Source organism: Polypterus senegalus, chromosome 9 (assembly GCF_016835505.1).
Source record: "Polypterus senegalus isolate Bchr_013 chromosome 9, ASM1683550v1, whole genome shotgun sequence".
In the NCBI taxonomy this organism is placed as follows: Eukaryota; Metazoa; Chordata; class Cladistia; order Polypteriformes; family Polypteridae; genus Polypterus; species Polypterus senegalus.
The window spans coordinates 82781097-82801406 of record NC_053162.1 but is presented as its reverse complement, the minus strand read 5'-3'; the positions used below and the strand labels follow the sequence as shown (position 1 = coordinate 82801406).

At 36.0% G+C, this 20310-nt stretch overlaps 1 protein-coding gene across 1 annotated transcript in view; it reads left to right on the top strand.

Annotated features, from left to right (window-relative positions):
* Positions 1–20310, top strand: part of wwox (WW domain containing oxidoreductase) — a 1268497-nt gene that overhangs the window by 1246159 nt on the left and 2028 nt on the right. The window lies entirely within an intron of this gene.

Sequence of the window (20310 nt, the reverse complement as noted above, 5' to 3'; positions counted from 1 at the left end):
ACTGACTGCTGATACCAATTTCATCCTGCATAATTGTGAATTTAAGCATTAGATGGACTGGCCACTGGCCTGATCTTGGTTTCTGCCTTGTGCCCAATGCTTCCAGGGCCCCTGTGCCTCTGAATTGGATTAAGTGCTTTTCAGAATTTTACATTATTTTTATAGCCTAGTATCATATACAGGTATATGAACTATTAACCATTTTGCATAGCATGGAGGGTGATTAATAATATGAAAAAGGGCACAAAAGAAAAAGAGAATCTTTATAAAATAATCATGTAAACAATAAAATGCCTAATGGTTAGTGACAAACGAGGCTCCTGTTGCCAGTATGTATTTCTTTTCTGGCAAAGGCAGACCTAATTGCAATCTTTTTAAGTTGTGAAACGATTTCATTTTCAAAAGCTTGATTTAAAAAAAATATTTCTCTTATTATTTGCATTAGATAGCCATCTTTTTGAGCAATTTAATAACTGTAACAGTATCAAATGAAAAGGTAAGGTGTGTATTATTGTTTAGATTTATATTATATATTTGACTGATGTCTTTATCCAAAATGACTTCGAAGATTAGCATTGTAGTATTCAGACATGGTTTACAATCAGAGCACAAGCAGATTAAGTGACCTGTTCAGGGTCACACAGAAAGTTAGAGATGGGATTTGATCCAGCAGCCTTGGTATTTGAAACCCATGCATCTATCTATCCATCAATGTTCTGAACCGACTTTTTCCATTCCACTCTTGTAAGAGGCAAACAATAATCTCTACTATTTTGGAAACAAAACAGCAAAGAAACAGAGAGTGGATGTCTTCTCTATCACGTGGCTCACATAAGCAAAATCCACCACACTGTGGCCAATTTAAAGAAATCGATTAATGTGATATAGAGTTTTGGGAAATCTAGGTATCTATAGAAAACTCATAGGGATACAGAGAAAACATATAAACATCACAGAGGCAGTGAGTGGGAATGGAATTGAACTTTCGCTCCTGGAACTATAAGGGAGCAGTGTAAACCACTGTAGTGTGTGGGTGTGTGTGGTCACCCTACGATGGGCTGACATCCTTTCTTAAAATTATTCCTACCTTGTGCCCAGTGCTTGCTGGGGTTAGGCTTCAGCTTTCCTGTGTTCCTGCTCTGGATAAGTGGGCTTAGAAAATGGCAACATTGAGTATCTATCTATCTATCTATCTATCTATCTATCTATCTATCTATCTATCTATCTATCTATCTATGAGCTTGTATTATTACTGGTAAAATATAAATTTTAATTCATAGCCTTATTTCCTACTCAATAAAATGTGACAGACTCCAAAGAAATGACAGCAAGATATCTGACCGTATTGGGAAAAAATATAACATTTAAGAAAATAAATTTTTGGTTCCGTAACAAATTTAATTGTATTTTCTAATTGCTGGTGTATCTCCCAACATGCCATTCATGCACAATGTGACATCTGTCTGTCTGTCTATCTCAAAATTGTGTAAACATTTAGGAACATAGTTAATGTATGTGCACATGAAATCCCAAAAAAACTATATCAAATGTTTTTTGTTTTTTTATTTAAACACAAGAGCTTGCACCCATTATGAAATTTCACACTTTCATTTAATTAATCTTTGTCCTATTAGGTCTTTTTTATATGATAACAAAAGATAGATCGGAAACATAACAGTTCAGTTTCCTTATGTATTGTCTGCTATGCAAAGATGTCCCCAGAATTCTGTTCTTGGACTTACACACCAACATGTATGTTTTTCAATATTGCATTTGTTTTATTGTTGTGAAGATACTGAAAGAAATGGTATCTGCTCTCCAGACACCTACTACATGGACATGTGTGAAAACAGAAACATGTTATCTCATTTGATATCACACCTCTAGTAGGACATCTAGCAACTTCAGATTTGTGTGGGCGCGTTGATGATATTGGTTTTAAGGTTCTTGTCATTTCCCGTAACTGAAAGTTAAATATAACTGTTTCTTAAATCCACGCAAAGGGACAAAAAGAGGAATGCTTTTACTGACAATGTGGGTAGCAGTGTGGACTGAACTTAGGTTAGTCACCCAAATGCATCCATCCTGCTTTCCAATGATTTACTTCTACTTGAACATTCTGCTAGCATAAGGAAGGCATGTTACTGCAGTTACTCAGGAGGTTCCATAGAGAGGACGGGAGACAAAGTTATCATGCAAAGCTTGAAGGTTACTTCACTTATTTTCTGGTAGTTTGTACATGTTTAAAACAACATTCAACCTTTGTTTTCTTGTTCAATGTGATCATCTGCTTAAAACAGTGTTTCTCAAACTCGGTCCTGGGGACCCCCTGTGGCTGCAGGTTTTTGTTCCAACCAGATTCCTAATCAGTGACAACACCTGATAACACTGAGCTCATTTAATTAGCTGTTTTTTTTTTCTTTTATTTGACATTCAGAAAAGCACAGCAGCATGATTTTTACATTTATAAGACATTTATAAATATTTCTGCTTTTGCTATAGATTTAAATGCTTAACTTTCTTTTGTTGATTTCATTATACTTTGCCCTTTCTCTGTGCAGTTTTTCCCCCTTCATTGTATCTTAATAATGACAACTTAAAACAAGCAGATCGGACGCACTGGCAAACAACACTGAATAATCAAAAGCTGCAACTACTTTAGCGTCAGACCCACTAATTAGTAAATAATGGATTAATTTAACAATTAGAACACCTTGAAAAGTAGAATGAATATCAAGACAAATACTGTTAAAAAGAAAATAAAACACATTATTCTTAACTGCTTGGTACATTTGAATTTTTTTTTTTTTTATTTTTTTTTTAGCAAACTTAGTTTTCTAATTAATATATTGTTCCTTAAACACATAAATTGGGAAATATCAGTTCATTTAATTAGCCAAGGAGTTAAATTAAAAACAGAAGCTGGTTGGAACAAAAACCTGCAGCGCCAGGGGGTACCCAGGACCGACGTTGAGAACCCCTGGCTTAAAAAGTAGACACATTTTATTTAGTTATTACTTCAGAGTAGCAGCTTTAAGGGCTTTTCTATAGTGTTTGTATTAGTCACTTATTGCTATAACACATCACCTTTGTTGAGCTGTTGTTACTTTCAGTAAAGCGACACATACATTCACTGTAGGTAGCTGCTGTTCTAAAGTGTTGTAATTGATGCTTTGTCATAATAAAAAAGAACAAACCACTTGCTAAGAGTTGCATAACAGTAACTGACCAATAGTTGCACTTTTGTAGCCCGAATACTAAAATCTAGCCAACAGATACACCTACCTAGTCAGTATTTTAAAAACAGGTCAATAGAAACACCTGTGCAGCTACTATTCCAATGTCTTACCTATTATTTAAGGTTAACAAGTCAAATTATACCTTTCTGTTCTAAAATGTTGCACACCACGGTCAGGTTTTTAAAGTGTATTTTTTAACAACAAATTTATTTTAAAATTGTTAAAGAAATAGGTGTGCTTTTAGGTTAACTATTTGTTTTGTGAAAAGAAGTGAGCCCTGTAAGAGACTAGAGCACCTGCATGAGACTTTAACTTGCGGCACATATTAACCAGGGCCTTCCCTAGACCACTTGTTTGATTATTTTATCTGAATAGTTCGAAAGCAAGTGCTGAAAGCACAAAGTTTCCATATTGTTTGCTGTTTAATTCACATATGAACACTGTTTATTTAGCGACAGTTTACATTATTATTGTCAGCCTCAGGAGAGCAAGAAGCAAGAGGCCTCTCTCTGAAAGGCCATTGATTCCAACCATTATTCATCTGTTTTACAGGCTTCCACTCGCTCGCAGAATTCTGGATGAACAAATTAGCCTGAAGTAGAGTGTGTTTTGTTGTTAAAATCCTTTCCTGCCTGGTTCATTGGGCACAGTGAATGCCAGTGCTGTTGAACTGTCTGTCATTCAGGGTGTTTATCTGGTCAAAGCTGTCACTCAGAGCTCTCCACAGCTGTGTGGAGCACGCTCAAATGGCCTGTCAGCTCAGTGAGGCCCACACTCTTGAGTGCTAAGGTAAACAAAACCTGAGTAAATGACTCTCTCCGGATTGGCTCTTCTCACTATTAGGAGGATTTAGTCTCTGCAAAGGTTTTTCTTTTCTCTCGTCTATATGCACAGTTCATTTAAAACGATTTGCTTCTAATAGTAACCTTTGTTTTGCTTTAATCCTGAGGAGAGTATCTTTGGGATGTCATCACCATGGGTTACCATTGCTCATCAGTGGGGTGAAGAGGCACTATTAGTGTGGCATGTGAAATAATGTGATTTTCTTTTTGTAAGGTCTGCTGAGAGAGTGGAGGTGTTTGCAGCTGAAGAGCCTTTAACATTGTTTCTCTTGGTCTCAGAGAAACTTACTTTTAAAATTGTATGCTACAAATCTATCTATCTATCTATCTATCTATCTATCTATCTATCTATCTATCTATCTATCTATCTATCTATCTATCTATCTATCTATCTACTATATTTTCTGGCATAATTGTACTTTAAACTCTGCAGACAATAAAGTCCAACTAAGTCTAAGTCCAACTCCTACAATTTTATTTTTGAAATAGCTAAATTTATGTACTGTATATTTATAAGTGAAGTATTATGCCAGGCAGTTTATGGCCTTTATTGTTGCTTCCATCCGTTCATTTTACACACTTGCTGCCGCAGGGTAACTGAGAGTCAGAATTTATCCTGGTATCTGCAGCCCTCTGTGCAAAATAGAGAAAAAGCACCAGGCACACACACCTTCATAATTCATTGTCACCAGTTAACTTCACAGGCACATTTTTGGGATGTAACAGGAAAGTGAAGTACTTGCACAAAGCTTAATGAAATATTCTGGCTCTGTACAAATGAGGAATTACCTGGAAATTGAGGCCTGTTTATGACTATGCCACTGAATCTGTGTTAGACGCTGTTACGCCTTATTGTCGACTTTCATAATTTAGGCACTGCATAATATCAAAGAGGTAGGCTGGCTTAGTTGAAATCAATTTTCTATGTTCACAAGAACTCCCTTTTTTTGTCCAGTGCTATCGGACTCACCGGTATGAGAAAGCTCCCACATACTATATGGTAAACGTCTTAGACTCATCATGATGTCAAGTTATGCAAGACTTCGAGCTTTTTGGGGTTCCCCTTTAATTTTGGCCATATTTTAAGCAGGAAATTACATCTTTATGATAAAGGGTAAACCATTAGGTGTCTTCAACAAAAATGATCAGAAGGACTTGGAATTGGGCTGGCCACTTCAACTGACCCCAGGTGTTCATCCCCTAATGGGATATGAAGAGTCAAAGTGACCAGTAAAATGGTATTTTGAAGCAATGTTTTATGTTATTTTGAGGTTGCTGATCATTATATGTTTGATTTTTGATTCTTTGATTCTTCTGGTAGTCCTAGCCCTCTAAGAGCCATTCCCAGAAGGTTACAAATGATAAATTTCAAATATAAGCGTGTGGAATATTGTTTTAGACCATTTCAAGGTTAATGATTGCGAAAGAGATGTTATTTTTGACTTTTGATCCTTTACTAGCGATCTAGCCTTCCATCACAGGCTGAAAAATTACTAATATCTATTACACTCAAGAATATTTAGACTTTAAACATTCAAACTGAATTACATATTTCAATATTTCAAATATTTGACACAACTATTATTGTTTATTATGCACTTCTGTGTCAAGAAGTAAATAATTACATTTCTTATGGAAATTTAAAAATAAGTTGTTATGTATATACACGATTGAACATAATGTTTCTGCATTTTTAATGGAATAACATAAAACAATGAAACGATTTTTCAAGACTGCCAAAACTTAATGTAATATATGTTAATGTTTAACTGTAAACATAATGGCATGGTAGTAAATTGTAATATACTATTAGATTAATGAATTAAAATAAATCAAAACGGTCAGCTACATTCATTATTTAACTTATTGTCCTGATTACTCTGTCCATTCCATCTCAGACTCTGTTTAATCAAAGTTTGTGCTCCAGCACTTTGGTTGGTGTTCCAGCCTATAACAGGGCACACCAACTCCCTCAGCCATCTTTGGCAAGTTTACAGTCGTGAGTCACCTTCACGTGGACATAATTGGGATGTGGAAGGAAAACCAAAGCATCCAGGAAAGGAAAAGCCGAATGTGCAGACTGACTTGGCAAGGATTTGAACCCAAGATGTGATTCTGTGTCACTTGTAATTTTTTAAATATTTACTAGGAATTTTATTAAAAATGTAGTATACTGTATATCAGCAATTAGCAAAAAGGGCTAAACTATGAAAATGTATAAGTTGAGAGACATGTAGAATTTCAGTTTTCCAATTAACAACTATTATAGCATATCATCCAATATTCTAGTTATAAACATACATGTTTTTTGAACAATTGATTGAAAGTGAAGTAAAATTCATTAATTACACAAGATTTTCACTTATTTAGTGTAATCTCCAGTTAAATCTTTTGCAGATTTCCAGCTACGGTACCTTCTCCATGGATTTTGAATGGTCTCCCTGTGTTCACATGAGCTTTCACTGTGTCACAGGTGGTAAACTCAGATCCTTCAGGCTGGCTGGTGGCTTCAGGTTTTCATTCCCACCATCTTATGAACTGGTATCTGATTACTACTGCTAATGAAACCTTCCATTTTCTTTAACTAGCAACCAGTAATAATGAGACAACTTTGGCCCTTCAGGATCTGAGTTTGACACCATGCTGTGTAGTCTCAAGTTTTCTCCCAAATGTCAAAGGCAGTCTGGTACTTTTTATTTGTTGCCTTCCAAATAATTTGTACACTACATGTATTAAAGATGAATGCACCAATTTAAATGTAGTGTTTAGAAGCCTGAAACTCTGCCCAGCAGAAGTGGAAAAAAGTTCTTGAAAGCAAACTTTTTATTAATATGAACATTACCAAGGGGTTATCATAAGTCCAGTTATTATATTGATAGCGGCTTACACTCTGCTAGGGTTAGTTTGTTTTAAATATTCCATTTGTGTGTTAGCATACCCTGTAATGAACTGGCATCCTGTCCAGAAATGCAGGCAGGTTCATCTTCAGCGCCCCATTATACTGGATCAGGGTTAAAATTTCAGATTTAGAAAAAGGATAGCTGTATTCTTGAGTTAAAATCATGCTTAGGAAAATTAAAGTTGTATCTCGTGTCATGTTGAAAGGAGAAAAAAAAAAAATCAAATACACAGTGATTCATGTTACAATGATTATTTATTAAATTTAAAATATCTTTAGCACAGATTAAAAATTAGACACTTCCATCTATTATGACTTTTATGATTCTTGCATGGTCGAAAATAAACATTCCTATAAAACTGTCCCCCTTTTAATCCAACACCTTTAGAACAAAGCACAGTTCACATATCCCACTTCTGTCTTTGTACGCTAAGCTGAGGCAAATCCGTGTTTTTTTTGTTTTTTTTTAGTGGCAACACATTTTGGACAAAAAGGATAACCTTTGAAAGCTTCTCAGTACAGTAGTCTGTGGCGATTATGACTCAACCCCTCCCACCCCCATATGTTACCTATACTTGTCACGCCTCCATTTTAAGTTTCACCGCTTGTCTCAAGTGCCCTATGAGAATTTCTAATTGGGTGTTCAAGCAATCCTTGAACCTTCCCTCGGTTTGTGTTTCTAACTTCTGACAGTACTCTGATGACCACAAAGTGCTTCTGTTAGCAAATCTGCAGTCAGATTTAATCAGACCTACATATACATGGTTTTAAAAATTAATCTCAGCAATTAAAAAAGAAAAAAAAAAATTTTTGGCTACCAGCTTAACTGAGTAGCCTGTGACGTTTGACTGGCTTGTGACTTATTTGGCTAAGGAATGAAGACTTCTGCATCCAGATGACAACAAATATGTAAATGAACGTACTCAAAGAAGGCAAAATTCATGGCTTCACAATGCCCTGCTTCTCACGAGCTGTGTCGAGAAGGAGCGTGCCACGCCGTGTATGTACAGCACGCTAAAGAAACAGATCCAAATCCCAGCAACTCTGTCTCTCTCAGTCGCTTTCTGCGTGATTGCCTTCAAAGGTTAAAGCCTTTGTACTTTTTGCCTCAACCCTGCCCCAACAAATTTTAAAGATGAGAAACGAGAAGAAGCATGAGAAGAGAATACACAGTGGAAATGACAGGCAACGTACCACCTAGTAAGAAAAACAATAATTTCTAAGACAATTTTCAGTAAATGAAGGAAAATTTAACAAACCTTTTTTTTTTTTTTTTTGTCAGTACATGCCATACTTCTGAATTATAAAAGTACCTGAAAGAATTGCTAGGATATTAGCATGCATAGCAGATTTTTAATTTACAATATATTTACAGACATGGACCAAGAACAGAGAGATCAACATTTCTTTATTTTTCTTTATTTACAGTCTACTCAGGAGAAAGGCAGCTTCATTTTATCCTGGAGAGTACAGTTCAGTAGCCTGAAGAATCATCACATGCATTAAAAGAGAACATTTGCCTGATAGAACACAGCTTTTCTCTTTAAAGACATAAACTTTTATGAGTGTACTTATTTGCTATGCTAAGGTATTGCGTCTTAACAGTTATATTTTCAATCTATAATATTCTACTTTCACCAGGGTATTCAGAACGTTCATTAAGAGTGTGGCAGAACACTACCGGGCACTATAAACTAAGAATGTAGTGCTGGTGGATGAAATGTGCTATTTTTATTTTTTATGATCACTATTCATTGACTCGTTTATGTTTTGTTGAACCATCAATCAATAGACTTGCAAGCTATTCTTATTAGGATGGTGCCTACAGAAAGAGTATAAATTAGATCTTACATACTAATGAAATATTAACAACTGCAAATTCATACACCAGTGTGCATGTTTGTATGGCTGGCTTATGGTTGAACACTGAAATACACTCAACATCATGTTACAGTAATAGGCAGGCCCACTTTAAGGTACCTTTTGCTGCTCCGTGTGTGTGTTTTTTTCCCCCACAATGTATTATCATTTATTGCAAAAAATACATTCTTATTGTGCACTTTTACTATGGATTCTGTTTTACCGAAAATTACTTGGAAGACATGAATTTAATGCCAGGCTACTTTGTCATGGCCCCTGTTCGGTTTTTGCTGTTCACTGTAGCTGGCATGCTTTCAAAGCTATTACCAGTGTCCTGTCACTCCAGAACCATGCAGTTAGCCTAGATTTTCTCACTCTATTGGATATTTTTACACTCATTTTCAAGCGTCTCTTGGAGGACTGAGGATTTTGGTTTGTTTTTGGGCCTATCACCCTAATATTGCTGCAAGTAAGGTCAGCCTGACCACAGAATGTCCTTAGAGTTCACCTTGTAGTTATATGGCAGAGCTGGACTGGAAGCCCCAGATCAGTAATGGAAAAGAGGTCCTCAGTTGTATTGTCTTTGTGCCTGTATTCGTCCTTAAAAGAATCTCCTTCTTGTTACTGTCTTATCCCCACCAATCAGTTTTGAACACATCTTTGTCAAGTCTTTACAGCAGAGGTCATCTGTACATTTCACAACAAGAACAACTCAAAGCAGTAATATTTCATTTTAAACTCCCCAGTCTCATTATAGAATACAACAAAATAGCAAAATTCCATTAAATGATTGCAGTAATAACTTTTGACCTGCCGTATATGGGAAAACCATGAGAAGTACAAAAAGGTTAACACAATTACCTGTAATGACTGTATCAAAGCCAGACAGAGACAAGTTGATTAACACTCTGGCTAAATAAACAGACCCTCAGACCAGACCTGTTAACATGCTGCTATACTGTAAATACCAAAGACCTTTTTTTTTTTTTTCAAACCATGAGCAAATGCAGCTTCTGTTGAGCTCTGTCATTGTGTTAGCCTCAGCATGCTCTAGTTTGACAGATTATAGCAAATTATAGTAGTCGGTGGCTTAGTTACTGGCTCTCTTCTCATGTAAATATTAGCTTGTGTGAATTAAAGAGGGCATGGCGATACAAGGTCATCATAAATAATTGCACACTGCAATTCATACTCATTTTGAGCTGATTTTCAAATAATTCATTTTTTCCTTGAATCCATCCATATGTTTTTATTGGACTTATTTTCTAAAATACACCTCTGCACACCCTATTTGTGAAGCTATTAAGTGAATTTAAACATTAGTCCATCCATGATACTGAATATACAATGTGCCAGGATTTTTCTTATCCTTGCCTGCTCACATTCTATCACATGTGGACACTTGTTTCTGCTTTATTAGATGAAGCTATAAAAAGATTCTGTTTATTCAATGCAATCAATAATCTTCATCTCAAAAACGTCATGATAGGGAACGCATTATTTTATGTGTGTTTTCACTGGTGTCGTTTACTTTAACAGTGTCAAAGTAACCCATAAAAAGAATTTCTACAGTAGATCTGCTGGAAGCTTGATGTGTTTATCAGTAGAGTCTCCGGTTCAGTGTGACCTTTGCTTATCATGCGAAATGCTATATCTTTACATCATGAAGTGCGAGTTTGATTTTTTTGTAAAGTGGAAGCAATTTATTAACATATTCTACTTTATTTTCCAGCTGATTTAATGTTTAATGATGAAATAAGTACATCTGTGTCCCACATACTGTTACAAAAGCTGTCTGCCTACCTCAAACAGGCTGATGGAATCAAAAAAGTTTTGTACAGATTGGATGACTCAAGGATGGCCAAGCCATCTCTTTTAATAGAACTGGTAATCGGTGAAAACAGGTGGCTGAGTGACTCAAACTTCATCACTTCGGGACCCTATTGAAGCAAAGAGACATTCGCAGAGAGGGAAATAAACGTAACAATAGTGATCATCAATGAGGATGACAACAGCGTAATTGTGTTGTCAGCTGAAATCCTATGGCACTTTAAGAGGCATTTAAATGCAAAGTGTCACTTTAAAAGTGGAGGTTTTATGAACCAAAATATATTTGTCTTCTTTTTAATAGGTGTTTTTTTCAGTCAGTTAAGGCAATTTTATATTAAGCCTAATTACCTGAATAGGCACCACTTCAGTTTTATGTGGTGTAAAAGTTATCTTTCTCTTACCACAAAAACATGACATTTTGTGAAAATATTTTTCTCTTTAGCACAATTTCTGTGTAAACTATTGAAGGAAAAACGTCTTTATCTCTATAAACATCCAATCACATAAGCAATGATGTTGAGTGGTGTCTAAAAACAAATGTCATTAGGGAAAATGGATCCTTAATGTTTAACTCCTCAATATTTTAATGCCTGGGGAAGAAGCATTATTTTTGCAATAGCCATTGTTGTGCATTGTGTGTGTGTTTTTTTTTACATTGAAAACTTGTCAACCATGCTAATAGATAAAAAAAAAAAAAAGATGTTAAGATCACACCTTTATAGTGTTGAGCAACAGCTAGTCGAAAACGTAAAGCTCAGTCCCTAGCACTAGTTAAAGGTGTAATTTTGAAGAAATTGCATTTTTTTGGATTTTAGCTTCAATGGCACCCTGTTATCCAAAGCTGTTTAAAACTGTTTTGAGACCTTTAATGAGCAAGGGTACAGTATCATTATTAAAAAAAAAAGAGAAATGCTAGTTCTGGGTTATATCCTTACACATTTACTTAGTTATTACAGCTTTTTTCCTATATGTAGAATTTTTGTGTGTATGTGCATTTTACCACTAAGGTCTGTATTTTGAATTAATTTACCACAAGTCAAAAATGATAATGAGTGACAGTTCCGCCAAGTCATAGCAAAGGATTCTCTTGCTTTTTAATATCAATATAATTTATGCAAATCTTGCTTTACTAAATACTGCATTTACGTAATGGGTTAGATAGCCTTCTCTCACATTTTCAACTGCAATCTGTAAATTTTAGCTGTATCTGTTTAATTTTCTGAAAACAGACATGGTCACCTTTTATTTTAAGCTATGCAGCTTTGCAATTAATGGACCTCACCAACTAAACCGAGATGAGATTTTCTTTTTTTTTTTTATTTTTTTATTTCTGAAGGTATATGAATCACTGTGCTTCCTTGTCCTCAAGCTAAGCACTGCCAGTACCTTTGGCTGTGACAAAGTGTTCAATGCACAGGAAGAGTCGGAAGGTTTTAATCTACATGGGTTTTTAATACACAGGACATTCAGCGTAGGCAGTGACAGTCAAAAATCTTTTGTTTCTCCTGGCTGAGCAGTGTAATTTTAACTCCAGAGTCATAGCATTATCACCAGACAGTGTAAGATAGAGAGGGCGTGGGGATCCCCATTTATTCCACACTGTGAAATGCTTTCTTATTTCCTCATCTCCCACACCGCAGTGTAATAAATTACTCCTCTCTGTGTGGCATTCACACAATGCCACTCTATTAGTCTGCTGTTTTCGTGAATCTAGGGACTGTTTGCTTTGCCTAATAGACCCAAGATGAATATAAAGCACAGGTTTAAATTGGACTTAAAGGGCCAGAGCCCTAGTTTTTTCAGTAAACTGTCATTTGATTTCTTCTTGTAAAATCCTGTTTTTAATGTGTAAAGGATAGGTCTTATTTTTATTGCTACTTTAGCCCATATCTGACCTGTTTTTGATGAATCAAGTCTCCTTCCATATTGTCTTTTCTCATGGGTCCATTTACATTCAATGGGGGCAGAAGGTTTTCAAAGGATATTATTTATGTAACATTTTGCATTTAACTGTCAGATTTCTTCTCCACCATCCAAAACCTTTAATCTTTACTTTTAGTGGCAATGGAGTGATTTTTTCCCACTTTACCATAAACACCAGCAGTATACACAGGATGCTCTACTTCAGACAGGAAATAATTTATTTTGCTTTTTTTCTCTCACTTCAGTTCAATTCTATTTGAGTTCAGTATTGATGGGATGTCAGGGCTGCAATTACATCCAAAGGACGTATATTTTAAACTCTTGTTTGAAAATTCCATCTAATCTGTTTTTATGTTGGGCCTGAGCTATGACCGTGCCGGTTGTTTTCAATTTGCACAAGTCTGAGTTATTACTGAACTAAACTCTTAGATAAAATAATAGCCCAATGTCTGATATTGCAGTGTTTGTGTACTGCCAGCAAATTCAAGACAAGGTGAGTTAAACAACAGCTTACTTAAAGATGTAATTGTGTAATTGAACTGTGATTTAAGCAAATTAATTGGATCATCAATCTTCATGCTTTCAGTCTCCTGTTATGCAATGCACTGATCTCTGCAAACACTCTTTTTCAGTTTATGTCAACATTCAAGTACTGTACCCTGTTTCTGTTGATGACTATTAGATCCATTTTAGATGAATGCACCCATTCATTCATCCATTATTTAAGCTGTTTTTTTTTTTTTTATTTTACATTGCACGGCTGCGAGAAGCTTGCAGCAGCCATTCCTGGATGGAGCAGGGCACAGTCATCCATAGTCACTCATACCTGGCCAGTTTTCAGCTGCTAGCTGATCTAACATGCATGGAGCCGGTACAAAATAGGAGTACCCAGGGAAAACTCACATAGGCACAAGCCAAGTACCTGGCACTACAAGGCAGAGAATTTCATTGTTCTGCTCCACCGCTGGGTATTTGCAATCAATTCAAAAGACATTATCACCTATTTATATTTTGGTTCTGATTTTGTGATTAAAAGATCAAGGAGAATTAAACTGGCAGACATAAAGGACCAAGAAGCACAGGCCTGTTGTCTCCAATTGTACTGGGACTGAGTCACACTTTACTAATTTTTGTAAATGTGGACCACTTAAAAGTACTCATTAAAGGGCACTAAAAATACAATGCATTCTGCCCCTTGATCTTTTTCATTGACCATTTTAGCAAAGCAAAGACCTGCTTTACTTTTCATGGAGTACTTATTATCAGGATAAATGCCATAGCCATGTCATGTGACACCCCTAATAAAGAAGGACACTAGCTCTCTCAATAAGAGAGAAGTAATTTATTAACAGTCTCTAACCTTTCCTGTTCGGGCGGTACTGTATGAGCTGACAAATGACTTGTGAAGCAGCATGATGGTCCCTTATTACCCAGGCCCTCTTTGCTTAATCCAAAAACAAGATTCCAAGGTAATTTCACATACACTAAGAAGATTGATGAAACAGCCTGCCTTGACAGCTTGCAAATGTCTGGGCGGTGAAGAAACCTGATTAAATGATTTTTTTTTTTAGTTGGGGGATGGGAGGCTGATAGTACAATACCCAAAAGCATCTTTGTCGCTTTTGTTTTAATCTGCCTGTTTAGGGGTGAAAGGTCATGAATCCCTAACCTTTGATTGCACACTGATTAGCCCAATGTGCAATTAGTATCAGCAGCACTGCAATGCTTGTACTTATGCATGGTAATACCTGCTATTTATTTTCTTTTGCGTGTCCAGTCCTAAGCTCCTAACCACTGTATTGACACTTTGTAAATCAGTCTAGCCATTTTCGAAGGTCAAATATAGGGTAATAATATAACGCCTATTAACGTCTTGTGATCATTTTACCAGATCTTCTGGTTTTTCCTTTTCTACTGTAGGAATGCAGCTTTAAAACAGAAAGGTATAAATGAAGAACTGAGAAATAAAAAGGATTTTTAACTAAACCTAATAATATACCCATTTTCTTATCATTGATTTGGAATCTCCCTGTGACCCTCAATTGGATAAGCAGGTGAAGAAAATGGATAGATTTTGGATCTGGTGAAAAATGCATATATCTGAAAGCATTCAATTCTAGTCAGAATTCATTTTAACTTATAATTACACATACATGTAATGCAAACATATCCTAATGTCCATTTGTGTAATAGACTGAATATATTAAATGGCATTGATTTTCTTTCTATTCAAGATGATTGCAACAATATATTGACTCTTTCAATGGCATGCCACAAAACAATATGGAATAATAAGTTATTTATTGCAGTGTAGTACAATAAATGATAATTGGGGAATGACAGACCTAAAGATTGAATTAGTCTTTCCCCAGTGATTTGTGCATTGAGAGAATCATGCACTTCTGTGATAAATGTACTATCCATTTAAGTACAAAATAGTAAATCAGCAACCTGGAATTCATTTTTTGATGTTAGATTAGTGTATATTTAGTATTTTTAATATTCAATTCATAGTAGTTAACAGGGACATTTTATGATCCATCCATTTTCTGAACTTAATTCTAATCCTAGTTGTGCAGTGCCAAAGCCCACACCAGCAGCTTCAGGTGCCAGGCAGTAATACCAGGAAAATGTTGGAAGCACAACATGTACATCTTTAGGATGCAGGATGACACAAAGCACCCGGTGAAAATCACAAAGATGTGATTTGAACCCTGCCTCCTGAGCTGCTGTCTGTCAATTGTTGGTTTATATATATGAGTGTAATTGCTTCACTGTTTAACAATTATTTAGTGATTTTTCATGTTTCGGTTTTATATCAAATGTTAAATTCATCATCTCTCTTTGATGTCAGGTGTATAGTATTTGAGTGGGGGTGTTTTTTTAGGGGAAAGAAGTGGCAGTTTACAATGGCTGCAGGCGAATTCCAAGCGAATTTATAATCAGTGAGTCATTTTATTTCAAAAGGATCTCATAGTTTCATTAGCTGGTCTTTTTTATTCTCTTATTCTGAATTCAAAAAAGAGCCTTAGTGTGAGATTTATATTTGTAAAACATTTTGAAATATTTGCACATTTGCCATAGCTTTAAATGCTTCTCTCTCTTTTGAAGTTTCCAATGAATTTGCCGTTTTTTGTAGAGTTTGCTTACGTTTCCCAGTAATGACAGTTAATATGACACAGGAAGCAGAGGGTGATGGAGCGAGGAACCTCATCAGAACTGGCCGATGTTAAGAGTGGTGTTCCACAGGGGTCAGTGCTAGGGCCGCTGCTATTTTTAATATATATAAATGATTTAGATAGGAATATAAGTAACAAGCTGGTTAAGTTTGCAGATGATACCAAGATAGGTGGACTAGCAGATAATTTGGAATCAGTTATATCATTACAGAAGGACTTGGACAGCATACAGAATTGGGCAGATTTGTGACAGATGAAATTTAATGTCAGTAAATGTAAAGTATTACACATAGGAAGTAAAAATATTAGGTTTGAATACACAATGTGTGATCGGAAAATCGAGAGTACACCTTATGAGAAGGATTTAGGAGTCATAGTGGACTCTAAGCTTTTAACTTCCAGACAGTGTTCAGAAGCCATTAAGAAGGCTAACAGAATGTTAGGATATATAGCACAATGTGTGGAGTACAAGTCCAAGGAGGTTATGCTCAACCTTTATGATGCACTGGTGAGGCCTCATCTTGAGTACTGTGTGCAGTTTTGGTCTCCAGGCTATAAAAAGGACATAGCAGCACTAGAAAAGGTCCAGAGAAGAGCGACTAGGCTGATTCCAGGGCTACAGGGGTTGAATTATGAGGAAAGATTAAAAGAGCTGAGCCTTTACAGTTTAAACAAAAGAAGATTAAGAGATGACTTTATTGAAGTGTTTAAAATTTTGAAGAGAATTAGTACAGTGGATCGAGACTGTTACTTTAAAATGAGTTCATCAAGAACACGGGGACACAGTTGGAAACTTGTTAAGGGTAAATTTCACACAAACATTAGGAAGTTTTTCTTTACACAAAGAACGATAGACACTTGGAATAAGCTACCAAGTAGTGTGGTAAATAGTAAGACTTTAGGGACTTTCAAAACTCGACTTGATGATTTTTTGGAAGAAATAAGTTATTGGACTGGCGAGCCTTGTTGGGCTGAATGGCCTGTTCTCGTCTAGAGTGTTCTAATGTTTTAGTAGTGGACAAAATAGACACCAGGGCTTGTGAAACCAAGCAACCACCTCTGTGTCAGACCCACTAGTGTGTTCATGTGTAAATTACTGCTTAAATGAACAGAATACCTGGAAAAATTGACTGAAAATTACAATGATGAAAACAGCCTTAAAAAAATAATGTAAAATAGAGAAATGGTTGCAACATTCCAAAAAAAAAAATAACGAACCATGCTTTACAAATTTTTGGATTGACCAAAGATAGGAACTGGGAAGTCATTTACATGGTTAAGGTAGCAGTTTAATTCAAAGTATTAGTTGTTTGATAAGAAAACCTACAGCCACAGTGGGCCCCCAGAACTGCCCCTGACTTCCACTGACCTGACACAATGGTTCCCAAGTTCAGTCCTGGGGGACCCAGTAGCTGCAGGATTTCAATCCAAACAATTTCACACTCAGTGCACCATTCTAACTTTGAATTGATTTCATTGGTAGCACTTTAGTTTAGGTACTGAAAAAAATGCATCAATTACTTATTTACTACTATGTAACACAACCTTAACAAACACTTCTTTGTGTCTTTCTGACACTTACAAAGCATCAGCAAAATGTTTATTCATCTGTGTAATGTGACCTACTAACAGACCTTCACTTTGGAGTGGTCTGAGGTGGCTTAACTGAGACACATTTTTCTTGATATTACATATTTAGTATTAGACCTGAGAATCCTTCATAATAACAAGTAATTTTACCATCATGTCAAAAGGCCACACAGCACAAAGATGAATAACCAATATACTGATGTTTTATAAGGGTTATGAAGACACAAAAAAGTGTGCAAGGTCTTGTTACATAAGAGTATATGAGTAATAGATGCATTTTTGCAGTTCCTAAACTAAATTGTTACCATCTCATTGTTTAGTCAGTTGGTTTTTTTCTGTTATTCTGAAATAGCAGTATATTTGCCAAAACATGAACTGCTTAACTTTCTTTTTAATTCACCCTTTTCTGTACTGTTTCCTCCCTTAATTGTATCCAAATGATGACAGCACCGAATTCTGAAGGAGAGCAGTAACATTAGTGTCATATTCACTTGCCTGCTTATTTGTAAGAAACATTTCTTAATGAGCAAAGAACTGAAAATGGCTGTGAAGTCACTGCTACCCTTTAATATTAAATGTTTGTGCCCTTGTCTGCAAAGCTCAATGCTAATCATCAACATTTGGATACAATTAAGAGAGCAAATACTACAGAGGAATGGTAAATAAAAAATAAAAATTGGAATTAGCATGTGTTGCTTTGTGGCCGCCCTATTCAGTTTAAATATTTAATGTATAAGTATTCTTTATCATATTACAAATTTGCATAGAGGTAAATGGAGGGCTAAATGCCTAGTAAAGGATCAAAAGTAACATCACTTTCGTAATTGGTGACATTGAAAGAGTCTAAAGTGACACTCCACAGGTTTATATTACTGATGCCCATTTTTACCAAGTTTTGTGACAAGGAGTAAGTTTCACACCTCATATATTATTACGGGGTGAACCCTTGCATTCGGCTGATGTGGCCCGTACAACTTCAGGTCCTTCTGATCATTTTTGCTGGAGACACCTATTGGTTTTCTCTCTTATCATAATAAAGTTATCTCCTGCTCAAAATCTGGTTCAAAAGTGACCTAAAATGAGGGTTGTTTGGGTCTAGAGGGCCACAAATAGGTGGGGGACCACAAAAAGCTTGACATCTTACATAATTAGACATCAGATAAGTCGAGCGGTATATCGTATGTTGGGGGGCTTTCTCATAAAGGTGAGTTATGAGGCACTGAAGAGAAAAAAACTGAAGTGATTTCAAAGTGTTCATAATCAATTCTAAAGAACACAAAATAGTAAAAGAACTGTCAGATTTTAAAGCAGTGGCAAAGAATACAAATATTTATACATTTCTTACAAATATTTTTAAGCCAGCTAAATAAACAAGGAGATCAATTAAAAGTAACAATGATACTGATACTGGTTGCAATAAAGACTTACAGCCATGGTGGTCCCTCTTGGCTAAACCTGAGAAAAATCCAAACAGATGAAGGGAGAATGATGTGAACTGCACATGTAGCGTGTGCTCATGGGAATGAAGCCCCCTGTGCCACCATACTGTCCAATAGTATAGTGTTAAAATAAATACATTCATATATGCACAGTATATCAGAGCTGTCAGGGCATAAATTTGCTGCAAGGTTTGAAGAACTCTTAGGCCTTTGATAAAAACATTTCAGAAGAACAAGTAAGTACGTACGTACTAGAAGAAGGTTTGTGCAACCTAATGAAGGGAGAAAGACAGTTAGAGCAAGAAAACACTTGAAGAAGCAGTCCTGTGTTTCCTGTGATAGTTTGGCTGAGCCTATTGTTACACTGCAAAGACAACAGAAAGGAGAAGTTTACAGTCAATATTTTCATGCACGTGGCTTGCATCCTGACAGAACACGGTACATTTTTGAACAGTTTTGTCTACTTGCTGAGGTACACCATGGCAGGACTCTCAATACGCTAACCAGATTCAGACACCAGGGTTTCTTTCAGTGTTATTATGTGCAATACAACAGACGCTTACTGCATGTCAATGGATTTTGGCTTTTGATTCTTTTATAAATTGAATACAGCTCCTCTTGAATGGTGTGAACTTTTGTTTCTTGTCAGTTCCACCTTGTCATGGTGTCTTCTGTTCTCCTCAGCTGAGCAGCACTTTACATCATTGGCAGTCACCATCGACTCATTCAGACGTGTAAATCCCTTTGACACAAGATGAATAAACAGTTTTGGCACGAGGCCCCGTGTTACTGTACATGATGGTGCTTAATTGGAGCACCTAGTTTTTTTTTTTTTTTTTTTTTTTTGGCAGGATTTCATAAAACATCAGAATGCCAGACTGCATTTGTCATTGAATTTGAGGCATTTATATCTTTTAGCTCTTAGTTAGAGCTTGCTTTTGGGGAACAATTTGAAATTAAAGAAAAACAAAAAAAAGGAGAAGAGGAGGAAGAGAAGGCGGTGGGTGTGCATTTCACATTTGTCTCTATCCGATTTGCTTTGTAGGTTTCAATTCAAATTGCAAAAGTTCCCCAAAGGCCACACCGCAGAACAGCAAAACTTAAAACAATCCACGTTCTTCTCGATGGCTGTCTCTTCACAAAGACAGCAAAGGTGGCTCCTAATGGAGAATGAAATGCACTTTGCCTTAATCTGTGTGCTCCATTTTAATTTCCTAAACAAAATGTCTTATTGTGTTTCCTGCATATCGTCTTTACAGTTACTATGTACAAGTCATTTCTATAGTAAATATTTTTTTCTTAATGTTTGTAGACTTCCTGCGTTTCAGTGCTGCAATAATTGCTTTTTTAAATTCTTTATCAAAGTAAAGCTGAGTTTCTTGAAAAGTGTGTAAATTCAGATATCTCTCACTTGGACTGTTACAAAAAACAAGTGACTGACATAAAAGCAGCATGACAATGCATTTGTCTTGAGATTGTTTCCAGCTATCACTCCTTGTAAATGTGAGG